This window comes from Euleptes europaea, chromosome 15, assembly GCF_029931775.1.
Source record: "Euleptes europaea isolate rEulEur1 chromosome 15, rEulEur1.hap1, whole genome shotgun sequence".
Lineage (NCBI taxonomy): Eukaryota > Metazoa > Chordata > Lepidosauria > Squamata > Sphaerodactylidae > Euleptes > Euleptes europaea.
The window spans coordinates 8,012,897-8,039,470 of NC_079326.1; positions in this window are offsets into that span (position 1 = coordinate 8,012,897).

Sequence of the window (26,574 nt, forward strand, 5' to 3'; positions counted from 1 at the left end):
TCTATCGTAGAAGCTTCTAGCTTTTCCCAGAGAATGGATCTGGGGATTGAGTCAAATGCCGATTTTAAATCAATGAAGGCTGCATACAGTGAAAAAGCGGATTTGGCCACACACTTAGCAATAAGATGGTCTAACACAGTGGTCGGCAAACCGCGGCTCATGAGCCGCATGCGGCTCTTTGGCCCCTTGAGTGCAGCTCTGCCACAAATGACCACGTGTGAGCGCGCAGGCACGCACGGGGTGTGTCGGTCGGTCGACGGGAGACATGGCGCAGGCAGGCCACAGTTGCCAGGGCAACCCAAGGGAGGCATCTCCTCTTTCCACAGTCCCCAAAACACTCTCTCAACTCCCTCCCCGCCCCATGGCTTGTCCTTAGTTGAAGGTTACCCGGCGATGAGCATGCTTGCCCTGGAGCAGCCGCCGCCCTCCTGACCCGTCCCGTCCAGCATGCTGACGCAGGCAGGCAGGGGAAAGAAGGCCTGGCCTCCCTCCTGCTGTGCATTGTTCTGCATCGCCGGTTGCCGGGCGAGACGCCAAGGCTACAACCCCCAGCCCGGCGGCCTCCTCCTCCTCCGCCTGCTCTCTCCACATGCCCTTTGGGGGCTTTTGCAGGTAGGCTGGCCAGGGAGTGGCGAGGGAGGTCTGGCGCACCTTGCAAGCTCCCTCCCTGAGCGGCGGCGTGGGCGACGCACCCCTCTCCCCCTCCGAAGGCAGCCCTTGGCCTGCTCGCCCTCTCGCCCGTGAGGAGAGAAGCCCCCGGCAGGCTCCAACTTGGCCACGCGCGAGGCTGCCGGCAAGCCACAGAGGGGAACGGGGGGAAGGCCCGGGGCCCAGCGGGAAAGCGTTTCATCCCCAGCCGGCCGCCTCTTTCAGCTTGCATGCCCAGGTTTGAATGAGCCCCGCCAAACCCCACCGGAGCCTTCTGTCTGGCATGCAGGGAGCATTCAGGTGTGCAACTGCTCACTTGCTACGTTAGGAAATGCTTTCCCCTTAGGTCATTAGAAATGACCTCGCTGCCAGCCCTTGCAATGTCCGGGTTTTCCCATTCCTCTGCTAACCCAACTCTTCCCTCTCCCCTGAGCTCAGCCCAACTGAAATTGGCATGCAGAAGATTGGAAGATTGGCATCTCTCACAGCCAATGACAAAGCAGCATGTAAAGATGTGGGGATTCAAACACTTCCTGTTTCCTGCTTCCTCGGGGCTCTTTCTAAGCAAAAGAATTTTTTTAAAAAAACCGAGGCTTGGATTTCTCCCCCCCCCTTTCAGATTGCTCCATTTTTTTGTTTTTGTTCTTAAAATGCTTTTTTATGCAGCAATTGGGTTTTGGGATGGGGAATCTTCTTTCACAGTAAGCACTGCAAAGTAAGCTAATTACAAAGCAGCATTTAAAGGGGCAGGACTTGATTTGAGCTTGGAGAGAGCATGGTGCAGAGATTCCCAAATGGAAAGTGTGGGTCTAGCCAGCAACGAACCTCAGGTAAAACTCTCATGCATAAATGACACTACTTGCACCAGTGGTCTGATCTGGTAAGGAGCAGCTTCTTGTGGCCATATGTTAAACTGTGGAGGGGAAGCAAAGTAAGGGGAAACGAGCCAGTGTGGCATAGTGTTTAGAGAGTTACAGTAGAATCTAGGAAGCTTGGGTGAAAATCCCCCTTTTGCCTTGATGCTCATTGGTGAAACTTGGATCAGTATTTTTCTCTCAATCTAATCTACTTCATAGTGTTGTTGTGAAGGGGAAATGAATAAAGGGGGACCATGTGTGCCTTTATGAGTTCCTTTCTGATCTCCTTGGAAGAAGGGTTGCAAAAAAATGTGAAAGGAAGGAAGGATTAATAAATATGCTCCAATGCAGTTACATGCATTTTGGATGCATTTCAGTTGGGAACATGTTCTGCAATTGAGACTCAAACATGAGTTTTTGCCAAAACAAAAAAATGAACCAGCTCTTACTATAACAATTCATGAGCCTACTTGGCAGAAAATGGACCTCAATATTTGTATGGTTCTGATGAACCATACCTATCTGACTAGGAAGCCACATATCTTACCCCCTGCTTCTAAGCAAGAGATCATAAGCCCAGACACTTGAATGTGAGTCCAATTCTAATATCTTTCCTGTATGAGACACTTATCTAGCCCCTTCAATAAAAGTAAAATACAGACAACAATAATCTGCTTTTGCAGAACATTTTTAAGATCCTTGGAGGGAATGTACTAAGTATGAATCTGTATAACTTTATTAAGATTGTAATTCTTGTGCCTACAGGGGGTAATCAGAAGTTGGCACAAGGCTGCACCCAGTTAAGCCCTTTTACATTTTCAGAAATGGAACTTCATTGTCTGTGTTATTATATGGGATTTGATGTATTTATGCAATATACTGGTTTTCCCATAATTGCTTTAAATTTAGGACACATGCTCTCTCTCTCTCCCTCTCTCTCTCTCACACACAATTTTGGAAGGCAAAAAAGTTTCAAATTTTGGAGCCTGCCTACACAGTAGCTTATGTTTACTCTTGTTTCTAACATAAATTCTGATATTGCAGTTTTCGGAGAAGTTACCAGTGGTTTATGAGATATGTTGCCAGCTGGTGGGTTTTGGTGAGCCAATGTGGTACAGTGGTTAGTGTGTTGGACTAGGATCTGGGAGACTTAAGCTTAAATCCCCAATCTGACATGAAAGCTTACTGGGTGACCTTAGGCCAGTCACACATTTTCAGCCAAGCCTACCTTAAAGGTTGTTGGGAGGATAAAATGGAGGAGACAAGAACCATGTAAGCCTCTTGGGGGTAAAGTAAAAGAAAAAAATCCATAAAATTCCAAGGTACAAAAGGTCATAGAAGATAAGATACTACAGGGGAAGAAGAAAGTTGATGGGTTATTGAAACTAAACTACTCATCTAAATGTTTCCCATGTTTTGAATTAGTTTTTCTTCTTTTGAAAATGCAATGTTTTTAATGGCCAAATTTTGTACCTAGTATTGATCATGTCCAGCTGATCACAGTGGAAAATTCTGTCAGTTTGTTAGTATTTCTCTCAGATGTCACCAATCTGCATACATAGTGATAATCCGCATTGTAAAAAGATGTGGCTATATGTGGGTAAGCAGAAAATGAGATGGACCTGATCTAAGCATAGTGAAATCAATGCTGTAATTTGGTCAGCTTTGTTATCCTCATATTGCAAATGGGGAGGGGTCTGACTGAAAGGAATTTTCCTAAGACCATCTATTTAGTTTATGACCAGAGTGATGTTTTCACCATCCTGGCTTCATTCATACTCTTAGCAACTATATAGTACATCAGTTCACCCACCGTGGCTCAGATAACTTATCTCAAACATGATGAACCACTGCAATGCCACTGGAAAATGGGACCAATAGTTGGAACTATGTCTCAGCAGAAGAGCCGCTCAGACGAATGTCACTGGTTTGGATCCAAAGGGATGGATACTTTGCATCTCCCCCAGCTTCAGCAGCTGGCTGCACAACTCAAAAAAGTTATTCCTAAGTTTTACAGGACCCTCAGAAACAGCAAGGGAGGGCTGCTGCTCAAGTGAGATGTCTTACACAGAGTAACCCCTTTACAACCCCCTCCCTTAGGATCCAACCCACTCTGGTATCCAAGGTACCAAGATTTAGTAACTTAAAACAAACTTCAAAAGATAACCGTTCAAAGGCTTAAATCAGTAAGAGCCACTCTTCAGTCACAGGTGTGTCGACCAAGATAACAGCTCATTTCAATGCACTCACAGGTCTGACAGAAGAAAGCAGCATAATCAGTTTTATTTCCTTGGAATGGCTCCGTAGAATCTTTTGTGCTTTACTTTAGCCACATGGAGTGGGAAACCAGTGGGAGTTTTCTGCTCGCTACCTGTTTCTCTAACTCAGTCATGGAGGCCATTCTGCTCAGTGAGCAACAGGATCCTTCTGGTATGCAAAACGCCGGCCTTCTTTTCTTCCCACATAATTCAAGTTGCAAGAAATGCATCTGACCCATGTGCCGCAAAGGAAGGAGCTTCCATTGTTCCTCTGGTCTTATCTGCTTCAGCAGGTGTCACATGAAATAGAATGAGAACGCTAATATATATTCATGTTCCCGCTGATAATGTTGACAGGCAGGGTAAATAGAATCGCGGGGACTTCCCTCACATTGGAGACAATGATACCGAATGCTTAGCATTTGTTGAGCAGAACTTTAGCAGGTTGTAACTCCTGCCAGACACCACAGAGCCCATTCTGGACAATCTGTTCAAGGATCTTGTAAGAAGTTCCACACCTTCGTCGCCACTGTTAAGTCCGCGTGGGAAGGATTCACGAGATCAGAGACGGCGTCCAACAACACAGCTTTATTTGATTTCAGCACAGAACTAACTTACACACTGAACGTGCCCTGCTTATACGCCCCCCTGGCCGCCTGCGGCCACTCCCCCCCTGATCCGTGATAAGGGGGGAATACCCTCTCGGTGACCAATGGGACATGCTGGCTTAGGGCCAATAGGATCCGTTTGTTTGACCAATAGGGTGAGCAGGGTTTAGGATCCTTCGTGCAGAACTCAAGCTCCTGAGTCCCCCTTGATTACTTCCCAACTATATACATACACAACACCATTCATCTGAGGAGTCATGAGAGTCCAACGGCCTTTAGATAGAGGTCAGAATAACAGCGACTTGAATCACGGAGTCGCGGGGTGGGGGTCCCTCGGGCCAGGCTCGGTGGGGGAAGGGATGCGAGGCGCTGCTGCTCTCGCCCGCGCCCGCGAGATTTGGCTTGCTCCTGCCCCTCTGCCTCCCGGGCGCCGGAGAGTGACCCCAGCGCACCTGTCTCCTTGGCCCCTCCCTGCGCCTATTTAAGGGTGTGCCGCTGGCTCACGGGCCTGTTTGGCGGCGGTGAGTGCAAAGTGGGTGGAGGAGCGAGTCGGGCACGTGGCTGGGAGCAGTAGCCGCGTTTTTCGACAGACTCCTCGCTCCTTTTTATTGCAGCACCTGGCCCCTTTTTTCTTGTTTTTCTTCTTCTGGGGCTTGCATTTTTCCTGGGGCTCCTGAGGAGGCGGCAGAGATTTCGAGGGGGACAGCTGATCTCTAACACAAGTCTCTTGCTTCCACATGCTCCCCAAATCCCACCCCACCTTGCCTCTCAAGTCCTGTAGAGGGATTTGAAATGCAGCGGCGTCATTCCTTTCCTCCTGCAAATTCATTCTCTCACTCACTCACACACACACACACACACACCCAACAACTTCAAAAGACGGGGAGGAATGACTGAGTTCTTTTAGGGGAATCTTGGCTTCTACCCTCACTTAACAAGGGGGGAGCTAAACTTTCATGGGAGGGTTTCTTAATCCCCCTCCCTTCCATTTTCTGTACCGAAGGACAGTGGGGATTTGTTTAAACGGCAGTAGCCTTCGCCGGGGACTTAATTATTGCTTGTGGGGTGCTTAGTTTCCTAGCCTTGGTTTTGGCTGTGTTTTTTCTATAGAAATTGCTGCTGGTTTATTTGCATTATTATTTCTGTTCTTGCTATTAATCAATTGTTGGAGCCTTTCATTTTGCCTTGCCATGTGGTTCTCTCTGCTTCATTCTTCATACTGGAGAGTAGTATTCCCCCTCCTCCTTCTGTTGTTGCTGGGGCTTAAGGCAGGTGTTTTACAGCCAGGGTGAGTAATATCCCATTGCTTGGGGAGAGGGATCTCTCCGCCTCCTCCCTTCTGCCCCATCTTTGAGTTCCTTCCAGGTGGGGGAATTTTAGGACCCTAGTTGTCTTTACGTTGACTGTGGCAGTTTGGTAGTGGCTGGGCGGTGTGTGGCTTGGTCGCCTAGCCTGCTGCCGGGCGAGTTGTGATTTATTCCAAAGGGTTAACGCCTCCAGCGGGCACTGACCTTTTCCTTCCCATTTGGAAGGCTGGGTTGCATTGACTCGGGGCAGAACCACAAGTATCTATAGCTTTCTGGGACACCCCCCCTTTCCCCCTCCTTTTTAAAAAACAAAAACTGAGATTTGTATTCTGAATATGGGGAGTAGTAATTAATTGGTTCTTGTAGGTTATCCGGGCTGTGTAACCGTGGTCTTGGTATTTTCTTTCCTGACATTTCGCCAGCAGCTGTGGCAGGCATCTTCAGAGGAGTAACACTGAAGGACAGTGTCTCTCAGTGTCAAGTGTGTAGGAAGAATTATATATAGTCAGAAAGGGGTTGGGTCTTGTAAGTATCAAGATAATGTGCTAATGAGGGTGTGGTATAATGTTAGCACATTATCTTGATACTTACAAGACAATGATTAGAACATTACCTTTGATACTTTTTGATACTTTTTGCAGGACAATGATTCAGCTCAAACCCAACCCCTTTCTGACTATATATTACTCTTCCTACACACTTGCCACTGAGAGACACTGTCCTTCAGTGTTACTCCTCTGAAGATGCCTGCCACAGCTGCTGGCGAAACGTCAGGAAAGAAAATACCAAGACCACAGTTACACAGCCCAGATAACCTACAAGAACCAATGAACTCTGACCGTGAAATCCTTCGACAAGTAGTAATTAAGTTTGTGGGCTCTTTCTCCCTTCTTTTACCTTCAGCTTGATTGAGCTGTGTACCTTCTCAGCACTCCAATTTAAATTTAAGAGCCTTATTTTAGTGAACGTTTCTTGGTTCTGCTGTTTTTGTCCACGGAGGACAACTTATTAGCAATTAATTGTGTATTGATTAGTTGTATTAATTAAATCCATTATTACACATGAAGCTGCCTTATAATGAATCAGACCTTTGGTCCATCAAGGTTGGTGTTGTCTGCTCAGACCGGCAGCAGCTCTCCAGGGTCTCAGGCTGAGGTCTTTCACATCACCTACTTGCCTGGTCCCTTGAACTGGAGATGCTGGGAATTGAACCTGGGACCTTCTGCATGCCAAGCAGATGCTCTACCACTGAGCCACAGCCCCTCCCCAACTTAATTAGATTCATTTTGTGCTAGGCATTAAATTAAATCCTTAGGAGTATGTAGAGAACTGACAGGGATGGGAAAGGGATTACGTGGTTTTACAGTTCTCCTTTGCAGATTCATGGTAGGAGATGGGCTAATACATTCCTTTATCCGGTTTTCTCTGCAAATTCATTAATGGAGCATTAATTAGCTCTGCTGCTGGCAGCGGCCCTCACCCCCAACTGCGAGTCAGAGGCAGTTTTTTCTCTGTAGTAGAGTCTGCAGTTCTCAATACAGCTGTGTGAGCCTTTAGCTTTGCTATGCTGTCTTTCTCTATGCATGATTCTTGGCCCGAGGGAGCTCAATTTGGCCCTGTTGCCTGTTCCCACTGGAGGCCGACTTGAGAAGGGAATTAATCGAATTATTGTGCTAAGCATTAAATTGCAGCTTCAGAAATATACAGAGAACATAAGGGAGCAGCTGGGGATGTTGGGGGGGAGGTAGATGTGAATTTTCCTGCATTGTGCGGGGGTTGGACTAGATGACCTTGGTGGTCCCTTCCAGTGGCTGCATGCAAGAGAGCTGCAGGTGACTTGGTGGCCATGGACTATGATGAAGCATTTAGTACAAGGGTATCACATAGGGAGCACACACAGTGGAACCTTTTAATGAGATAAGCTATGGCTTTTGTGGGTTGGCTCTTGGTTCAAGGGCAACGTGTATATTAGAGGGCCTGGCAAGGGTGACATTGGGGGCAGAACAGGTGGGGGTGCAGATCCTGCTTGAACTAGCAAGGGCACATTTCAAGGGGACTCGGGCAGGCGGATTTGTTGGGAATACAACCAAGGCAGGTGTCGCCGTGCTCGTTGTAAGTACAAGCACAACTGTGATAGTTGTTTTGGTGCGAGCCATCTCGGTGGGGTGTTCCTGTAAACATCCAGATCGGGGATCAGGACCAGTAGGTGCCCCATCCTGAGTGCTGAGCCCCAGGCCAGCCCAACTGCCCTGGTTGAACCTTATCTCCTGATGCTTGAAGGAGTAAGGCCAGAAGGAGAAGAGATTATCCTGAGTGCCTGTTAACCCTTCTCTCCACTTCCAAGGTCATTGGGCAATGGCATGCTTAGGAACTGAGCATAGTAGGAGGAAGGTGTTTATACAAAGTATAAATGGGTATTGTTGATTTTCAGTGTATAGCAACTTGTAGATTTATCAGATGACTAATGATTCTGCTGACAGATGCCAAGTTGTCTCTGTTTACTGGCATCTATGATTACAACTAGCGTCCTGTGAAAGTGAGGTTCTTGAAACTTATTTATTTAAAAGTTTTAGATCCCGCCAATTAAAAACATAGGGAAGGGAGCAAAGATTACCTGAGGGAACACCAGACAAAACAGAACAAAAAATATCTTCCACCACTGGCCAAAGATGGTGACAGGGTGGATGGACAAATATTCTTGGCAAGGGATTTCCATAATCTTGGTGCCACAAATGGAAAGGCCCTCTCTTGGTTTGTCACTTGCAACTGCTGCCAAAAGTATATTTTATATTTATATTTTGATATAATTTTGACTGAATATAAATTGTTAGCTTTTGTTGTCTTGCTGTTCTTGCATGATATTTAACTTCAGCATTTGTTAGAACAGACATTTTGTTATTTGCGACTGATGTTCTTTTATGCTGTGGATAGCAGGCAATTCACACATAAGCTGAACAGAATTCAGCTGTCTCCTTTTTTTTTAAGCTCTCAACATAGATGCTGATCCCAATTCCGCCTTAGATATATTTTGACCACCGATGATCTGAGACTGGATAATGATTTAAGAAAGGCTGGGAGATTCTAAAATGGGTAGATTGTGTCATACATTTTCTTCTTTCATGTTGCCAAGGCAATCAATACATTATTCAGAATTCTCTAAGAGAGATAATTTAAATTTCCCAAGAAAGAAATACTCCAATTAAAATTGCCTATTTGCTCTCTTAATGGGGTTGCTCATTATGTCTCATAAGCATCTATGTAAGGTAATTATCTAATCTGCAGTGAACACCACTTATTGTTATCATCATTGTTCCCATTTATAACAAATACATTATTTTTTTGTTAGTGAAGATAATAGTTCATCTGAAATGCAGAAAAATGAAGCATTAAACATACCGAGTCTCAGAAAAGGTAATAATGCTCAAGTTCCACATGAAGTGTATTTTTCTAATCAAACAAGTGATTCCTCTTAATTCAATCTATTCTAAAATCAACTGTGTTGTTTGCATGGTAACCGAGCAAGAAACAAAGGCCTATGTCGAGAACATTTTTATGCCTTTGCATATTACTTTTTGTTTGAAAAAGATACAGAAAGTAATAAACAATTAAAGATAAGCTACTGATACTCCCTCCCCCACCTTACCTTGGGACATGTTTATTTTTCCAAACTTTCCTAGAGAATATTTGGAAATAATTTTACATGTTTCTCTCCAGAGAAAATTTTGGAGAAATGAATGAACTATGCCCCACTCCTTTGGCAATCTCCACCCTTTCCAAGCAAAACACTTTATCCTTCAGAAAGAGGAGGAGGTAACCAAGAGTAAAGAGGGCTCATGGGAGACAGGAGGGAACTTAATTGGACACGAGGTTCCTAAAGATTTTCAGGAACACCATTTCCTGCCAGGGAGCACAGTATTCGTAGTTTGTTGTAGGCTTCCCATTTAGCCACTCCCATTCCTAATTTCCTGCCTCTAAGGAATTGAGAGGCAGGAGTAAAAATAGCCTCCACGTAGTGATGCTCTAAGAATTTCCTCTAGTATCTATGGGAAAGACTACAGAGACTAAGAGAGGCATCCTAGAGCATCACACAGAAGTGATATCACAACCAGCTCAGACTCCGCCCTCCCAGGGCACCTCCTGCAAATCTCGCAGCATTTGCTGAGACAATATTTGTAACCCTAATTTCTTGGCCTCCTGATCTAAATTGGGAACAAAGAGAACCTCAAATCCCATTATTCCTGAAGGGAGAGGCTTCCTAGTCGATTTAATCCAGTTGAGCATTAGACCTCAATCTAGGTCCAGGATTTAGGACTGGATCTTTTTCTGTTTCTTTTTTTCAAACAGGTATGCATAACTTGGAACCCACCAAACTGAAAGCTGCCCTTCATCAGTGGAAAATATTACTCTAAAACCTCATGGTTTTGCTGCTCTCTTGGGACCATGAAATCATAGGGATTGAAAAACCAATCACATAATTGTTCAGTGAAAATAATCAGGTGTGTTAAATCATTCAACCAACAAAGACTCCTTCCCCCTTAAATTCATCAAAGCTACTTACATAAAAATGTTATATCATGAGTCACCAACATAAATATATTCATTAATTGGATTAGATTGGATGCAATTAATACTGTCCTTTTTACAGATCAATATGAAGTACAGATGTAAACCTCATTTGGTATATGAATCTGTCTAGCTCATATGTATTACAAATTGAGAGTCATTTCCCCCAGAGTCCTTCTCCATTTGAGGAGGTAAAATGATATTCTGTACATGTGCATTAAGTATTCAGGCTGACCAGGCTACTGTGTGTCAGTAAAACTCACTGAATCTCTCATTGATTGCTGCAACGTGACATAAACTACAAATCCAGCTACTTTCTAGGTGCATAGGCTCTTGAATAAAAGTTATTGCATTTAACTCTTTCCTCTCAGGGGAACTTCTATTGATTGATGTGAACTATATCATCAGGCCACCCAATCAAGCAAGTTTTTGTTTGGCAATGTTTTTCCTGTGTAAGGGTCAATTTTCTCAATAGTTTTTTGTTTTACAAGGTTACTGTCCAGGCCTAAATCCTTCTCTTCTTCAGTGGCTGTTTTATTTTGGCAAGGCACATTCAGTTCACTTTACAGTGACTTTTTGACATAGCTGGTTCTATGAACTAGTTCTCATAGATATGGGGCATGTGCATGGCAGCATTAGTGTGTATGTACCAATATTATGAACTGGGAGAGAACTCAGGGAAGAGATGGGCTTTTTCCAAATGGCTGCAGGAAATAAAGACAAATATGTCTTTTCTTATTTCAATTTGCTTTCATATGTTGTCATTGTGAATGGTTTAAGTTCAATCTTTTTCATTGCTGGTACTGATGATTCACTGATTTCTTTCATACAATGTATATGCAGTGTGTACATAATTTATATGTAATTTGTCCATTCAGTATCTGTCACACATAATGGGATGTATATGTTTTTATTGTGCTAAAAGCAGAGTACAAGATTTGTCTGGGCAGGACAAAAAAAATTGCGTTCTCCCAAAATGTGACTCCTTTTTCTGAAGGAAGGTTCTACTGTGAATAGAAAACAGTTTTAGGGTACAAACCTATATATGTATAATGTCCTATGCTAATTTATTGATATATATTTAAGAATGCTTACATTTTATAGGGAAATGCAATTCAAGGAAACAGAAAACAGTGTAAAAATAGTGACTCCTAGATTTTATTCCCTGCCAAATTAACTAGGCTGATATTCAATAGGCTCCATACCAGGAGTCAGATTTATTCATGTTGTGGTCACAGACCTTAACAAACCAACTACACCCAAAATAAAATAGAATAAAATTCAACGTCACAATAACATCTACTACTGCACATTGAGATAAAGACTTCCCCCATTAAAATCATTTACCAGGATATTGTGGACCATATCAAGCCATTGTATTACCTGTATCAGACCTATTAAAACGTTTCCTTAGTTTAATTGCTGTAATGAAAAATGAGGCCACTCTCTCTGTGATAGATAAATTTACATCAGCCAGCAAGAATCTTACTCGCTCTTCTTCTGAGACCAACATCTGTGGTATGCACTGAATCAATCTAGGTCGTATTGTGGTGTACAGGGCACAGTGAAAAGGAACATGTAGCAGGTCTTCTGCCTGGTCAGCATAGCAGGGGCAAAACTGTTGACCATATGGAATTCTACCATGTCTACTGTAGCCAAGTGGGTTGCCAATCTCCCAGACTGGTCATGGCAACCCCAGGAGATGCATGCCACCACTGTTCAGACGTGCACCAAGCCCCAAACGCAATGGGGAAGGCTCCCGCACCTGCCAGTGAGACTGACGAGGAACCATGGGTGGAGAAGCCTCTCGGAAAGAACCAGAGGGAATCCATTTTCTCTCTGACCCAGTCTCAAGCAAGCTGTCATTTTGCGAGACATGTCCAGGCACGCACGCAGTCCTTCCTCCCCACTCCTTCATATGCATGATTGAGGACCCATCAACATGCATCGAGATAGCAGTAACGAAGGATCGCTCCTCCGGCTATACAGAGCGACACGCCCTGGATCCAGCCATATGCAGGGGACGCATTTTTGGGGGTACAGATCCCAAACTTTGAGCAGAGTTTCAGACCAGTGTTCTTAAGATACCCCCAAGTTTTGTAAACATTGGGTCAGGGGGTCTCGAGATATGGGCTCTCCCCCTTTTCCCTCCCCCCCTTTTCCATTTATGTGGCTGCAGGGGGCGCTTTTTTGGGGATACAGCCCCCAAACGTTTAGCATAGCTTCAGTCAATTATTCTTAAGATACTACCCAAGTTTTGTAAAGATGGGTTCAGTGGGGGCAGAAATATCGCCTCCCCCCTTTTCTCTTTCCATGGCTGCAGGGGGCGCATTTTTGGGGGTGCAGATCCCAAACTTTGAGCGGAGTTTCAGACCAGTGTTAAGATACCCCCCAAGTTTTGTGAACATTGGGTCAGGGGGTCCCGAGATATGGGCTTTCCCCTTTCCCCTTTCCCCTTTTGGGATGAATGGATCAGCCGATCCTGTGCATCTTCTCCAGAGAAAACCTCCCGTGCCTAATTGGAATCATCTTGGATTACAAGTCCTTTTCAGCCCCTCTTGATGGAACAGAAGACAGCCACAGTAAGACCCCTTTGGGGGCTTTAATCTATAATTTTTCTCCTGTGTATGTGTGTGTGTGTGTGTGTGGGAAAGCAGAGTCTGTGTGTGTGTGGGGAGGGAGCAGTTTCTGTGGATGGGGGGAAGCCAAAGGGGGCTTTCATCGGTTCTGCCTGGGGTGTGTGTTCCCCCTCGAGTCTCTTGCTCCCTGGTTTGAGGGGGGAGGTTTCAGTTGTGTGTCTTCTAATTTTTCCCTGTTGCAAAGGTGTTGTTTTACAAGTTGAGTTGCTTTGCAAACTGTTGTCGGGGCTGGGAGCTTTGTGCATGGGCGGCAAGCTCTGCTGAGAGATGCACATTAAGGATGGGGGGGACCCCTTTCAGGGCCCATATCTCAGCCCCCCCTGACCCAATCTTTACAAAACTTGGGGAGTCTTTCAATATATGTCCTTTGAAGCTCTGCTGAAAGTTTGGGACCTCTAAGCCCAAAAATGCTCCCCCCAGAGCCGCGGAAAGGCACGATTGTGTTTTTAATGGCTTTATTCGGCCAATTTTTTTTTTCCGAACTTTGAATTCCCGCCGAATTGAACGGATCCGAAGTGGGGGAGTTCGGACTTCGGCACGTACCGAACCCACAAGGGACAAATTCGGCCGAATCCGAACTGTACCGAATTTTTTTTTTTTTTTGACAGCCCTATTGGCTTTATTCTTTGAATCACGGTTTGGACTCCCATAGACATAGGTTTAGATCCTGCAGGTTATGCCCAGTGCGGGTTATTGATTTGCTAATTTCTCCATAAATATTCATAATTGAGCAATTTGGCTAACACTACCTTTAATAACTTCTGATGGAAGCACTTGTAACTGGGCCACTGTAAAAGCTCTCCTCTTTTCAGGTTCTACCAACTCCTTAAGATAATTAGAGGGGGGTTTGTTTTGTTTAAATAGGGCATAACACTTTGAAAACTGCATATTGTATCTGCAGTATATCTTGCTCTGCATCCCTTTCACCTACCCATTTCCTGATTTCTTTTGAGTCCCAGGATTTTAGGATCTTGAACGAGGGCAACTTGTAAAGCCTTAGGATTGGGGAAAGAGCTTTAGACAAGAAATTCTCTGAATAAAACATGTTCCCATAGAAAACCAAATTTGCTTTTGGGGTCTTGGTTAATTATAAATAATAGTTCAGGAGTCTTAGATGTATTCTCATGGCTACTGAGGGTAAACCAACTTCTAGTCTAAGATATGCTGCTGGGATGCACTGAGGTAACCTGAGAAGTTTCCTTATAAAGTTGTTTTGGATTGCCTCCAGGTCCTTAAATGATTTCTGGTTTTGTCCCCAAATCTCTACCTCATATAGAAGCTGTGGTACCACCTTTCCTACGAATGCTTTAATTGCAGGGAGGACTAGACGACCCCCTTTAGGAAAGAATTTTTTTAGGATGGCACCCATAGCCTGGCATGCTGCCGTAATGGTAGATTTGACATGCATCTTCCATGACTGGGAGGTTTGAAATGTTATTCCTAGGTACTTATAGGACCGGTCCTGGTCAATTTTATGCTTTCCTATTGCCCACCTGTATAACTTCCTCCTGTTCTCAAATACCAGTATCTTGGTTTTATTATAATTGATTTTTAGGGATTCCTTCTCACAAAATTCTGCCAATGCTTTCAATCTTTCTTTTAACTCAGTTCTTGTAAGTGCCAAAATGACCATATCATCAGCATAAAGTAGGTTTGTGATTTTCCGCCCTACTAGGGAAGGAGCAAAGTGTGCTTCCTCATTTACCCTTTGAACCACATCCTTTATATAAAAGTTAAAAAGAAAGGGCGCTAGCAAACAGCCCTGTTTCACCCCTTTCCTTAAGGGGATTGGTTCCGTAAGATCACCTGATGTCTCTAATCTAACTAGCGGTAAGGTTTGAGTACAGCTCTCTTATTAGCTCAGTAGCCTACGATCTATGGAGGAGTTTGTCAATTTCTGCCAGAGCCTCATGCAATCGATGGAGTCAAAGGCTGAGGATAGATCTACAAATGCAGCAAAAAGCCGACAGTTTGGTTTACAAGCGTATTTCTCCATGAGTGCTTTAAAAATGAGGCAATGGTCAATAGTACTGTGACCTCTATGAAAACCAGCTTGTTCTGGATTCAGAATGTTTTCTTTGGCTGCCCACTCTTCTATCCTGGTGTACAGATACCTTGAGTATAATTTGACAACTATGTCCAGAAGACTAATGGGGCGATAATTGGCCAGATCTAGACTGTCCCCTTTCTTAAAAATAGGAACAATGACTCCCTGTTTCCATCTATCTGGGATTATGCAAGTGTTATTAATAGTTGTAAACAGTACAGCTAGAACCGGGCCCACAATTAATATTAGATTTGTATAATTCTGGTGGCATATAATCTTCCCCTGGTGCTTTACCCTGCTGCAATCCATTAATTAGTTGGATACAAACCTCCACAGAGACAGCCTCCCAATTGGGCAGGACCTCCTGTTCAATAGCCAAGGGCTCTAAGGCAACAGCTCATGGTGAATTGTAAAGAGCAGAGAAAGGATTATACCATGATTCTGGGGCAATGCTTGCAATTTTATAGGTATATGATCTAGTGCCACGTGAGATTAACTCCCAGAATTTTTTATCATTTTTGGTGACAATAGTCCTGGATAACTCCTCCCATTGTACGTTTTTTGTTGTTGTTGTTGTTGTTTCAAGAATTTTTTTTATAAAGGCAGTGGTATATGATGAGGCTTTGGATGTGAAACGGTGATTTCTCCAATTTGGCTCTTCTTTGCAAATATCTGAGTAGTCTCCTCTTGGCCCTACACTCTTGATCAAACCAGGTACAACCCGTGTAACCTACCAAGGGTGGCCTCTGAACAATTAACCAAGGCGTTAACTGATGGACAATGGCATCCATCGCCTCAAACAAATTTACTTCTCCTGCCATCATCTTTGCACTAGCTCATCTTCTCCAGGACACATTTTGATATTAAGGTCCAGTCTCTCATCCCATTTAGCTCTTTTAGTAATTAACTTTGAGGAATTTTCTTGAGGAAGTACACCCAGACCACTACCATTTAATGCAAAAAAATTTATCAATATGGGCAGATGATCACTTTCCAGTCTTTGATGCGTTTCAAATGAAACAGTCCGCATATACAGGGTCCATACCAGGAAAACTCATAAAAATTGAGATAATTTGCCCATACTAGCTTCAGCCCTGAGCTATGATCCCACAGTGGTGTGTCCACTCTTAAAGAAGACCTCATTAGATCCAAGGGACCTTGCCAACTACCACCCAGTGTCCAATCTTGCATACCTGGAAAAGGTAGTTGAGAGAGTGGTGGCCAAGCAGCTTCAGATTTTTCTAGATGAAGTGTCAGTCTTGGACCCATTCCAGTCTGGCTTCTGCCCTGGCCATAGGATGGAGACGTCTCTGGTCACCCTCACAGATGATCTTCTTTGACAGTTCGAATCGGGTGGGGCGGGGCTGCTAATATTATTGGATCTGTCAGCAGCCTTCAACATGGTTGATCATGATCTTTTAGACCATTGTCTTGCCGGCATCGGGATCCGGGGCTCTGCCTTTCAATGGCTGGTTCTTTTCTCCGTGGTCAGGGACAGGGAGTGATGCTTGGGGAGGAGGAGTTGCAGTGGCACCCTTTGGTGTGTGGGGTGCCACAAGGTGCAATCCTCTCCCCTATATTATTTAACATATATATGTGTCCTCTTGCCCAGCTTGTCCAGAGTTTCGGGCTAGGGTGTCATCAGTACACTGATGACACCCAGCTTTATCTGTTGATGGCCGGCCATCTGGACTCTGCCCCAGACACGCTGGCCAGGTGCTTGGATGCTGTGACTGGGTGGTTGAGGCAAAGCCGGCTGAAGCTAAATTAAATGAAGATGGAGGTCCTGTGGCTCAGCCGGGGTGGCTTTGGGGCAGGGTGCTGACTCCTGGCTCTTGACAGCATGCAGTTAACACCTATGCCCACTGTCAGGACCCTTGGATGCCTCCTTATCTATGGAGGCCTAAGTCACAGCCGTCTCTGCCGGGCCCAGCAGTTGAAGCCTTACCTCACCCACCCTGACTTAGCTATAATGATCCATGCAACAGTTACCTCCAGGCTACTCGCTCTACGTAGGGCTGCCCTTGAGGCTGACTTGAAAGCTCCAGCTGGTACAAAATGCTGCAGCGAGGCTTCTTATGGGGACCTTGTTGTGGATTCATATCACACCAGTGCTTAATCAGCTGCACTGGCTCCAGCTGGAATATCGGGTCAGATTCAAGTGCTGGTCAATACCTTTAAAGCCTTACATGGTCTACGACCTTCGTATCTGCGGGACCGCCTCTCCTGGTATGTTCTCCGGAGGACTCTTCACTCAGCTAACACCAACCTTTTGGTGGTCTCCGGCCCAAGGAGTGTCTGGCTGGCCTTGACCAGAGCCAGGGCTTTTTCTGCCCTGCCCCCTGCTTGGTGGAATAGCCTCTCTAGTGAGACCAGGGCCCTGGACCTCACAGAGTTCTGTAGGGCCTGTAAGACAGAGCTGTTCTGCCAGGCTTATGGTTGAGGCCAGCTACGGTTCCCTATATATAAATGCTGCCCTCCCTAACCCCCACTGTGGTTATATTTCCCCTATTCAATTTGGGATTCTCCATCTACTCGCCTAGTTGAATTTCTGTGTTTTGTTGTTTTACACTCTAGAGGCGCCTTATGCAAACTAGGATAATGTTTATATGATTTTTATAGGGCTATTTTAAATGTTTTTAATGCTTTTACTGATTTATTGATTTATATTTTTGTAAGCCGCTCTGAGCCTGGTTTTTGCATCCCAATGCTTCAAAATATCTCATATCCTCAAAATAGCTCATATCCTCAAAATAGTCAAGCTGTATAGATCTCTCTTCATGTTTCTGTATCTGATAAATCAAATTAAATGAAAAATCAAATTACGTTTGTGTGTCAAGTGCCTTCAAGTCACAGCCGACTTATGGCGACCCCCTTTTGGGATTTTCATGGCAAGAGACTAACTTAGGTGGTTTGCCAGTGCCTTCCTCTGCACAGCAACCCTGGTATTCCTTGGTGGTCTCCCATCCAAATACTAACCAGGGCCGACCCTGCTTAGCTTCTGAGATCTGACGATATCAGGCTAGCCTGGGCCATCCAGGTCAGGGCCAAATTATGTTTAATGAAAAGCAATTTGATTTAAAAGTTAAACAAAAATATGAAAATCCAGACAGATGTATAAACAGCTTGATTGGTTTATTAGCTACCATAATATTTTAAAGAACCTTGCATTTTTTAAAGGTTTTGAATCTTCGAAGAAAGTCTCAGGGCTTGTAAAGATCTGTTACATACTTCTACTAGGTGCTGAAGATGTCAAGGTTCAGTACTTGAATCTTCCTAAATGACTGTATGAGGTACTTCCAGTATATTCAAACTAATGAATGTATTTATAATAACATAATAAATTAGATGAACCAATATTAAGTAGCTTTGGGTTTGTTTGTTTTTAAAGTAGTGTTTTTAACAGAGATGTGTGATTGCCCACAGGTTCAGTCAGCCCATCTGCAAGTTGTGATCACCGTCATTGCCCAGTCAACAGATTGCTTGCTTGTGTTCAGTTAGCACACATTGCAAAGAAGGGATCTCTTCCCACTCCTGAAGAGCAGCTGGCCACTGATAGTCCAAGAGGAGAGGGATAAGGTGCCAGATGGTGAGACAGGCTGGTGAAGCATGGTCTGGCCTGACCAAGTGACATTTATGTCATATCCAGCACTTGTAACAAATGAGTTCGAAACCTCTGGTTTGGAGCATCCAGGGCCACTCTCTAATATTTCTATAGAGGTTTTAATGAACCAGATTATCTAGCTAGGGGCAAAAAGGAATCAGCATGGGTTGGGCTGTTAGCTAATGTGAATATAAGGATGTCAAGCTGTCAGTTGGCATCCCCGGGAGATTTCTGGGCAGAGCTATGGGCAGATAGGATGTTTGCAACATGTTATATCGCATCCACTGAAACCCCCAAAATTGATGCAAGAGCATTTGCCTGTGCTATGGCTATTCTCCAAAACTCCATGGTAATTACTGCATGCAGGTTTTTGGGTGGATGTGACATCACACGCCATTTGACATAATTTCCAGCCTGGGCCTTCTCCCCCGTTACTCAGAGGAGCAAGGGTAGGATGGAGGGCTCGACAAATGGGAGGCCTCTCATGATAAGTGGGGAAATGGGTTCCCTACTCTTTTAGGAGCTCTGCACAGAATGGTAGTTGGTCTGTGACACAGTTTTGATATTTATTTTCATTGTCTCTGCACAATGGCTGGTAGATATAGCCTCTCTACTCACTTGTAAATATTATTAGGACTGCGCTGTTAAATCTTTAACAGCCACAGTAAAAACAGGAAAGAAATCATGCCTTCTAGAAGAAGAAGAGTTGGTTTTTATATGCCGACTTTCTCTACTACTTAAGGGAGAATCAAACCGGCTTACAATCACCTTCCCTTCCCCTCCCCACAACAGACACCCTGGGAGGTAAGTGAGGCTGAGAGAGCATGACTAGCCCAAGGTCACCCAGCTGGCTGTGTGTGTAGGAGTGTGGAAACAAATCCAGTTCACCAGATTAGCCTCCGCTGCTCATGTGGAGGAGTGGGGAATCAAACCCGGTTCTCCAGGTCAGAGTCCACCACTCCAAACCATGCTCTTAACCACTATACCACGCTGGCTCTCTAAAGGTTTAGTTAGACTATCTCATTTAGAAATACGGGGTTTTCTGTTCATAGCTATGAAAACCAAAAACAGTTTAACTCCCTGACCATCCTATAAAAAAAACTTACACATGCTGTATTCCAGCATACATGTATATTCCAAGGTTGAATGCCATTGTATTGGTGTTGAAAAGTTCCCACACAAAACAAAAGCCATTGGGTTTAACAATACTAAAACATCCAGAGCTTTAAAACACACTTGGTCATAAGGCAGAATGTTTCTTTTGCATAGATCCACCCCTCCTCAATTGGATTTTGAGTAACAGACACCACTTTATTTTACAAAACTATTTAAAAAAACCTAAAACAACAAAAACTATGTTTGGAACATAAGATATACAACTAGAACAAACTTTCATTCATTTTGAAGGAAAACATCTTAAAAGATATAAAATTAATAATTTCTAATATTTTTGTATCTTGGGGTACTTTTTTACCCAAAGAATGTATGTGGTATGGTAAATATTATCTAGGTTATCAGGAAGGGTTGTTAAGTTGTCATGAAAGGCTGTATCTCTCCAAAATTCTTTAATATTTTTCCTTAGTTGAGATTTTTTAAAATAAACTCATGGGGTATTTTTACTCCAGCATGATAAAATGGTAAAAAAGTGCCCCAATGGCAACATGGCAGAAATAGATTTCTGGGGCTGTTTTGAGCCCAGGGCCTTTTTTGTTTCTAGTCAGCTGTACTTTGGGGACACAGTTTACTACTGTACAGTACAAATAAGGTTGCCAACCTCCAGGTATTAGCTGGAGATCTCCTGCTATTACAACTGATCTCCTGCCAATAGAGATCAGTTCACCTGGAGAAAATGGCCACTAATCTAGTCTTGGTGGCCAGTGACACATCCTTACACTTCAAAATCTTTTCTAGCTCCTTCATGGCTGCCCTTCCCAGTCTCAATTTCCTTCTGATTTCTTGGCTGCAGTCTCCCTTTTGGTTGATGATGGAATCAAGAAATAGAAAGTCTTCAACAATTTCAATTTCCTCATTGTCAACCTTAAAGTTGGCAATTGGACTCTATAGCATTGAAGTCCCTCCCCTACCCAATCCCCACCCCCTCAGGCTCCACCCCAAAAACCTCCCGCCGTTGGTGAAGGGGGACATTGCAACCCTACCTTCAAAGAGGACAAAATTGTAGAACCACTTGTTTATACATTGGACTGAATTCATGTTGATTTTTAAACATACAGGTAACAAATGCTCAGTTTCCAAAAGCCAAATTCTGTTGACAGGATTCCTTAAAATGGAGGGAGAGCCATGTCTGCTGACCTGATCTCCTTGGAGGAAAAGTGGGATAAAAATGTACTTGATGGATAGATTTGTTCATTACTATCTCTGTCCGCCCTGTCATATGTTACACTGGCTTCTAATATTGTAATGTTATGTAGACAAGATTGTGTCCATATTATAGAAGGTGCTAATATTCGTGCAGTTGCTACTATACTTTTGAGAGGAAATATTAACGATTGAAGGACTGAGAGGCTGGCCTTGATTTGGGGCTATATTTTGTTCTCAACTTTTGATCTATGGCCACAACTTATGCAATTTTAGTGAGGCCATGATGAAGTGGAACACAAAAAGCAGGGAAGCACCAATCAATCAGAGGGCAGCAGCAAAAAAAAGGCCCTTGATCCTCTTGCGGTCACCTTACATCAGTCTCCCTGTTGTAATTCAAAGCTCCACATCATTTGCTTCCTGCACAACATTAAAAAATATATCAAACCCCCCCACCAAATAAAGAGGACAACTGAGTTATTGGAAAATCATTAGCTCATGATTTGTATGTTTAACACGTTTGGTTTCAGGCATGGCAGTCTCTAGTAGGTGTTGTATTGGCTCCAATCGATGGCATGCAAATATTGTCCTATCTCTCTCTCATGCACATATATATTTTTAAAACCACACATCCTCTGGGAGGACTAATGGCATACAAGGAGAAAAGCAAGATGCTGGAGTGGTATCAAAAAGCACATTTATAAAGGAAATGCTCCAGGAGGACTTTAGGGTCCAAGACTTTTCCATTACTACCAAATGTGAGGTGCTAAAATGACTCCCCTGGGCCACATAGTCAGAAGCAATAAACCAAACTTGCAGACTTTTGTTCTCCTGGGTTCACTCGTTCCTTTGAAAAGGGCATTTCAACATTCCATGCTGAGGTAGACATCAGTCACTAATGAATTTTAAGATCCCATTCCCTCAAATTGCTGAGTGTCTTTAACTATTAATATCTGTCCAATATCAGAACTATTTCATTTGGGAATATAATGGAATGCCTTGGTCTATTTTACTATCTTACAATGGTTAAACATATGCTGGTATTCATCTGCCTGTAGAGGTTGGAAAATGATGCTCCATATAATTTTTGCTCTTAGAATCTTACAAATGTGACTTTTTAACATTCACTCACAATACTGACCCAATCAGATTTCTTTTCTGTGGATATCTGTCAGAACCCTATTCTTACATGTAGGTGGCCCACAAACGTTTTGCATACGTGCAAACAATTTGAGAGGATTTATATGCAACTGTATCATATGTGCTTACATACATTTTATTCCAACCTTCTTCCACTTCACTGAGGCTTGTTAAGGTTTTAATATAGTAACAGGTCCATTTCAGTTATGTGTTAGGCAAGCCTCTATATGGACGCAATAATACTTGTCTAGTTGACAGTTTTGAGAGCCAGAATGGCATAGTGGTTAAGAGTGGTAGACTCTAATCTGGAGAACTGGGTTTGATTCCCAACTCCTCCACATGAAGCCAGATGGGTGACCTTGGGCCAGTCAGTTCTCTCAGAACTCTTTCGGCCCACACAGAGGCAGGAGATGGCAAACCACCTTTGAACATCTTTTGCCTTGAAAACCCTATGGAGTCGCCATAAGTCAGCTGTGACTTGACTGTGTGTGGCACACACACACAGTTTACAGTTTTCTGCCATGGAAATCTGGTGAGTGACCTTGGGTCAGTCACACACTCTCAATATCGACCCTGGCAAGTATTTGGATGGGAGACCTCTCAAGAAATACCAGGGTCATAACGCAAGGGCAGGCAATGGCAAACCACCTCTAAATGTCTCATACCTTGAAAACACTATGGGGTCGCTATAAGTCAACTATGACTTGAAGGCAAAAAAAAGTTTACAGTATTGCTATGAAGACTAATAAGATGATGGATGCAAAACACTTTGGCTGCAATCCTAAGAACTTTTTCCTGTGAGTAAGCCCCTTTGAATAAAATGGAACTTCTAAACAGACCTGTTTAGGATCGCTCCCAGTGGCACTTAGGAAAAGTCCTATTAAAATAGCAAATATAACAAAATATTTACTTATTCCTCTTCCTTTTTCTCCTCCTCTTCTATCTGTTGTTCTTGGTGTTATTATTGGTATTTAAAGCCAGTTAATATATTATCTATTATATCTAGTTCTGCTCTGCAATAAAATTAAACCATGTCAGGTTTCAGCAATCAGGCAAAACTTGAGATTTATCAAGAGCAGTAAACTATCCTGCAATGCATCAAGATCTACAGAACAAACAAAACAAAACAAAAATGATTTCAAGCTTATATAAAGAACCATAAAACAGCTGCTTAAATTCTATATAGGTAAGTGGGAGTTCAGGTTTCTAGCAAAGGTTGCATTATCTAGTAGTTTATTACAAAGAGCAAAAAAGCTCCTCCCCGCCCCCGCCCCCCAGTTGGGAAAGGTTGCCACCATCAATCTCTGATGCAGAATCGCTAAACAAGAAAAAAAAATAGCTAAAACAGGGAAGGATATCATAGACCAAAAATTTTGTTTTTTTTTTTTTGTTTTTATTTATTTATTTATCTTCTCAACTTTTGATCTATGGCCACAACTTATGCAATTTTAGTGAGGCCATGATGAAGTGGAACACAAAATTAAAAAGCAGGGAAGCACCAATCAGTCAGAGGGCAGCAGCAAATAAAAGCCCTTGATCCTCTTGCGGTCACCTTACATCAGTCTCCCTGTTGTAATTCAAAGCTCCACATCATTTTCTTCCTGCACAACATTAAAAAATATATCAATCCCCCCCCTCAAAAAAGAGGGCAAGTGAGTTATTGGAAAATCATTAGCTCATGATTTGTATGTTTAACACGCTTGGTTTCAGGCATGGCAGTCTCTAGTAGGTGTTGTATTGGCTCCAATCGATGGCATGCAAATATTCTCCTCTCTCTCTCTCATGCACACATATATTTGCTGCTGCCCTCTGATTGATTGGTGCTTCCCTGCTTTTTAATTTTGTGTTCCACTTCATGGCCTCACTAAAATTGCATAAGTTTTGGCCATAGATCAAAAGTTGAGAACAAAATTTAAAATAAAAATATTGGTCTGTGATATCCTTTCCTGTTTTAGCTATTTTTTTCAATAATTTTGCTTTTTTTTTATTTACAGCTATCCCCATCCTCAAGACTTTGGGAGGAAGGAAGGAAGGAAGGAAGGAAGGAAGGAAGGAAGGAAGGAAGGAAGGAAGGAAGGAAGGAAGGAAGGAAGGAAGGAAGGAAGGAAGGAAGGAAGGAAGGAAGGATTTTTAAAAAGTCCCTCCCCATTTGCTAATAAAATTCTAAGCCTTCAAAAGTCCATCCAGACCATACAACAGTTCCAAGAGCTGCTCATATTTGGACTGTTGCAGTTCCATAACTGGAAGGAGAAACACTCAGAATATCTTTCTTCATTTGTATGTGTGTTTAAACCTGAACAACATCCATTGTATTCCAGTGGTTCCTCTGCTTTAGCATGGAATTTACATTTAAGGTATTTAATAATAATAACAACAACATATAGTATATAATTTGCTGCATATATCTCATCAGACTAATTTTTGGGGAGAGGCCATGGCTCAGTGGTAGAGCAACTGCTTGGCATGCAGAAGGTCCCAGGTTCAATCCCTGGCATCTCCAGTTAAAGGGACTAGGCATGTAGGTGATGTGAAAGACCTCCCCCTGAGACCCTGGAGAGCTGCTGCTGGTCTGAGTAGACAACACTGACTTTGATGGACCAAGGGTCTGATTCAATATAAGGCAGCTTCATGTGTTCATGTGACACAGAATTCCACCCATCTTTATCATGAGCTGACACAGACATTAAGGACTATGTAACATTGTGCATATGGCATATCTAGGTTTGTTTTGATTTGTTGTGTTGTTTTTTTAAATGTGTGAACATGGAACATCAAAGCCATGACGAAGAGACATGAGAGCAGCATTGTGGAAATTGTATTGTGGTACTGTGGTTCCAGAACAATCATCATCAGTGAAGAAGGAGAGGCTAAGCTTTAACTCTGCCTCCTACTAGCTTTTTATTCCCTCCACTTCCGAACCTTTATTTTGGCATTCCCTCATTGATCCCTCCTCCCTGCCCAATGTTTTAATTGCTGACTTTAGGTCTTTGCCTGGATTTTAGCACTATTTCTATTTACTTTTAATGGTGCATGTTTGTTTTTTGGAGGAGCAATTTTACTTGTTTTTAAATGTGATTTTATCATGTACCGTATTTTTCGCTCCATAAGACGCACCTGACCATAAGACGCACCTAGTTTTTAGAGTAGGAAAACAAGAAAAAATATTCTGCCGAATAAAGACACCCGTCCGGTTTCCAGGGAGTCCCTAGAAGCCGGGCGGGGGTCTTTAAACTGCTCTGCGCTGCCTGCCTAGGCAGCGCAGAACAGTTTTACCTCCCCCCCCTTCCCGGTCCGAGGCTCAGCTGTTGGGCAGGGACCCGCCCAGCTTCTAGGGACTCCCTGGAAGCCGGGCGGCGGGGGGGGGGTCTTGAAAGGCCCCAGGTTCAATCTCCGGCATCTCCAGTTAAAGAGCCCGGGCAGGTAGGTGATGTGAAAGAGCCCCTGCCTGAGACCCTGGAGAGCTGCTGCTAGTCTGAGTAGACAATACTGAATTGGGGGGGGGGTCTGATTCATTAGAAAGCAGTTTCATGTGTTCATGTGTATTTTGGAGGGGGCTGTGAGCTTAGTGGCGGAGCCTCTGCTCAGCATGCAGTAGGTCCCAAGTTCAATCCCCAGCGGCATCTCCAGTTAAAGGGACCGGGCAGGTAGGTGATGGGAAAGACCCTTTCTGCCTGAGACCCTGGAGAGCCATGGGGAGGGGGCTGTGAGCTCAGCAGCAGAGCCTCTGCTTGACATGCAGGAGGTCCCAGGTTCAACCCCCAGCGGCATGTCCAGTTAAAGGGACTGGGCAAGTAGGTGAAGGGAAAGACCCCTGCCTTAGACCCTGGAGAGCCATGGGGAGGGGGCTGTGAGCTCAGTGGTGGAGCCTCTGCTGGGCATGGAGGAGGTCCCAGGTTCAATCCCCAGCGGCATCTCCAGTTAAAGGGAACAGGCAAGTAGGTGATGGGAAAGACCCTGCCTGAGACCCTGGAGAGCCATGGGGAGGGGGCTGTGAGCTCAGAGGTGGAGCCTCTGCTGGGCATGCAGGAGGTCCCAGGTTCAATCCCCAGCGGCATCTCCAGTTAAAGGGACTGGGCAAGTAGGTGATGGGAAAGACCCCTGCCTGAGACCCTGGAGAGCCATGGGGAGGGGGCTGTGAGCTCAGAGGTGGAGCCTCTGCTGGGCATGCAGGAGGTCCCAGGTTCAATCCCCAGCGGCATCTCCAGTTAAAGGGACTGGGCAAGTAGGTGATGGGAAAGACCCCTGCCTGAGACCCTGGAGAGCCATGGGGAGGGGGCTGTGAGCTCAGAGGTGGAGCCTCTGCTGGGCATGGAGGAGGTCCCAGGTTCAATCCCCAGCGGCATCTCCAGTTAAAGGGAACAGGCAAGTAGGTGATGGGAAAGACCCTGCCTGAGACCCTGGAGAGCCATGGGGAGGGGGCTGTGAGCTCAGAGGTTGAGCCTCTGCTGGGCGTGGAGGAGGTCCCAGGTTCAATCCCCAGCGGCATCTCCAGTTAAAGGGAACAGGCAAGTAGGTGATGGGAAAGATCCTTGCCTGAGATCCTGGAGAGCCGCTGTCGGTCTGAGTAGATAGACCGAGGGGGGGTGG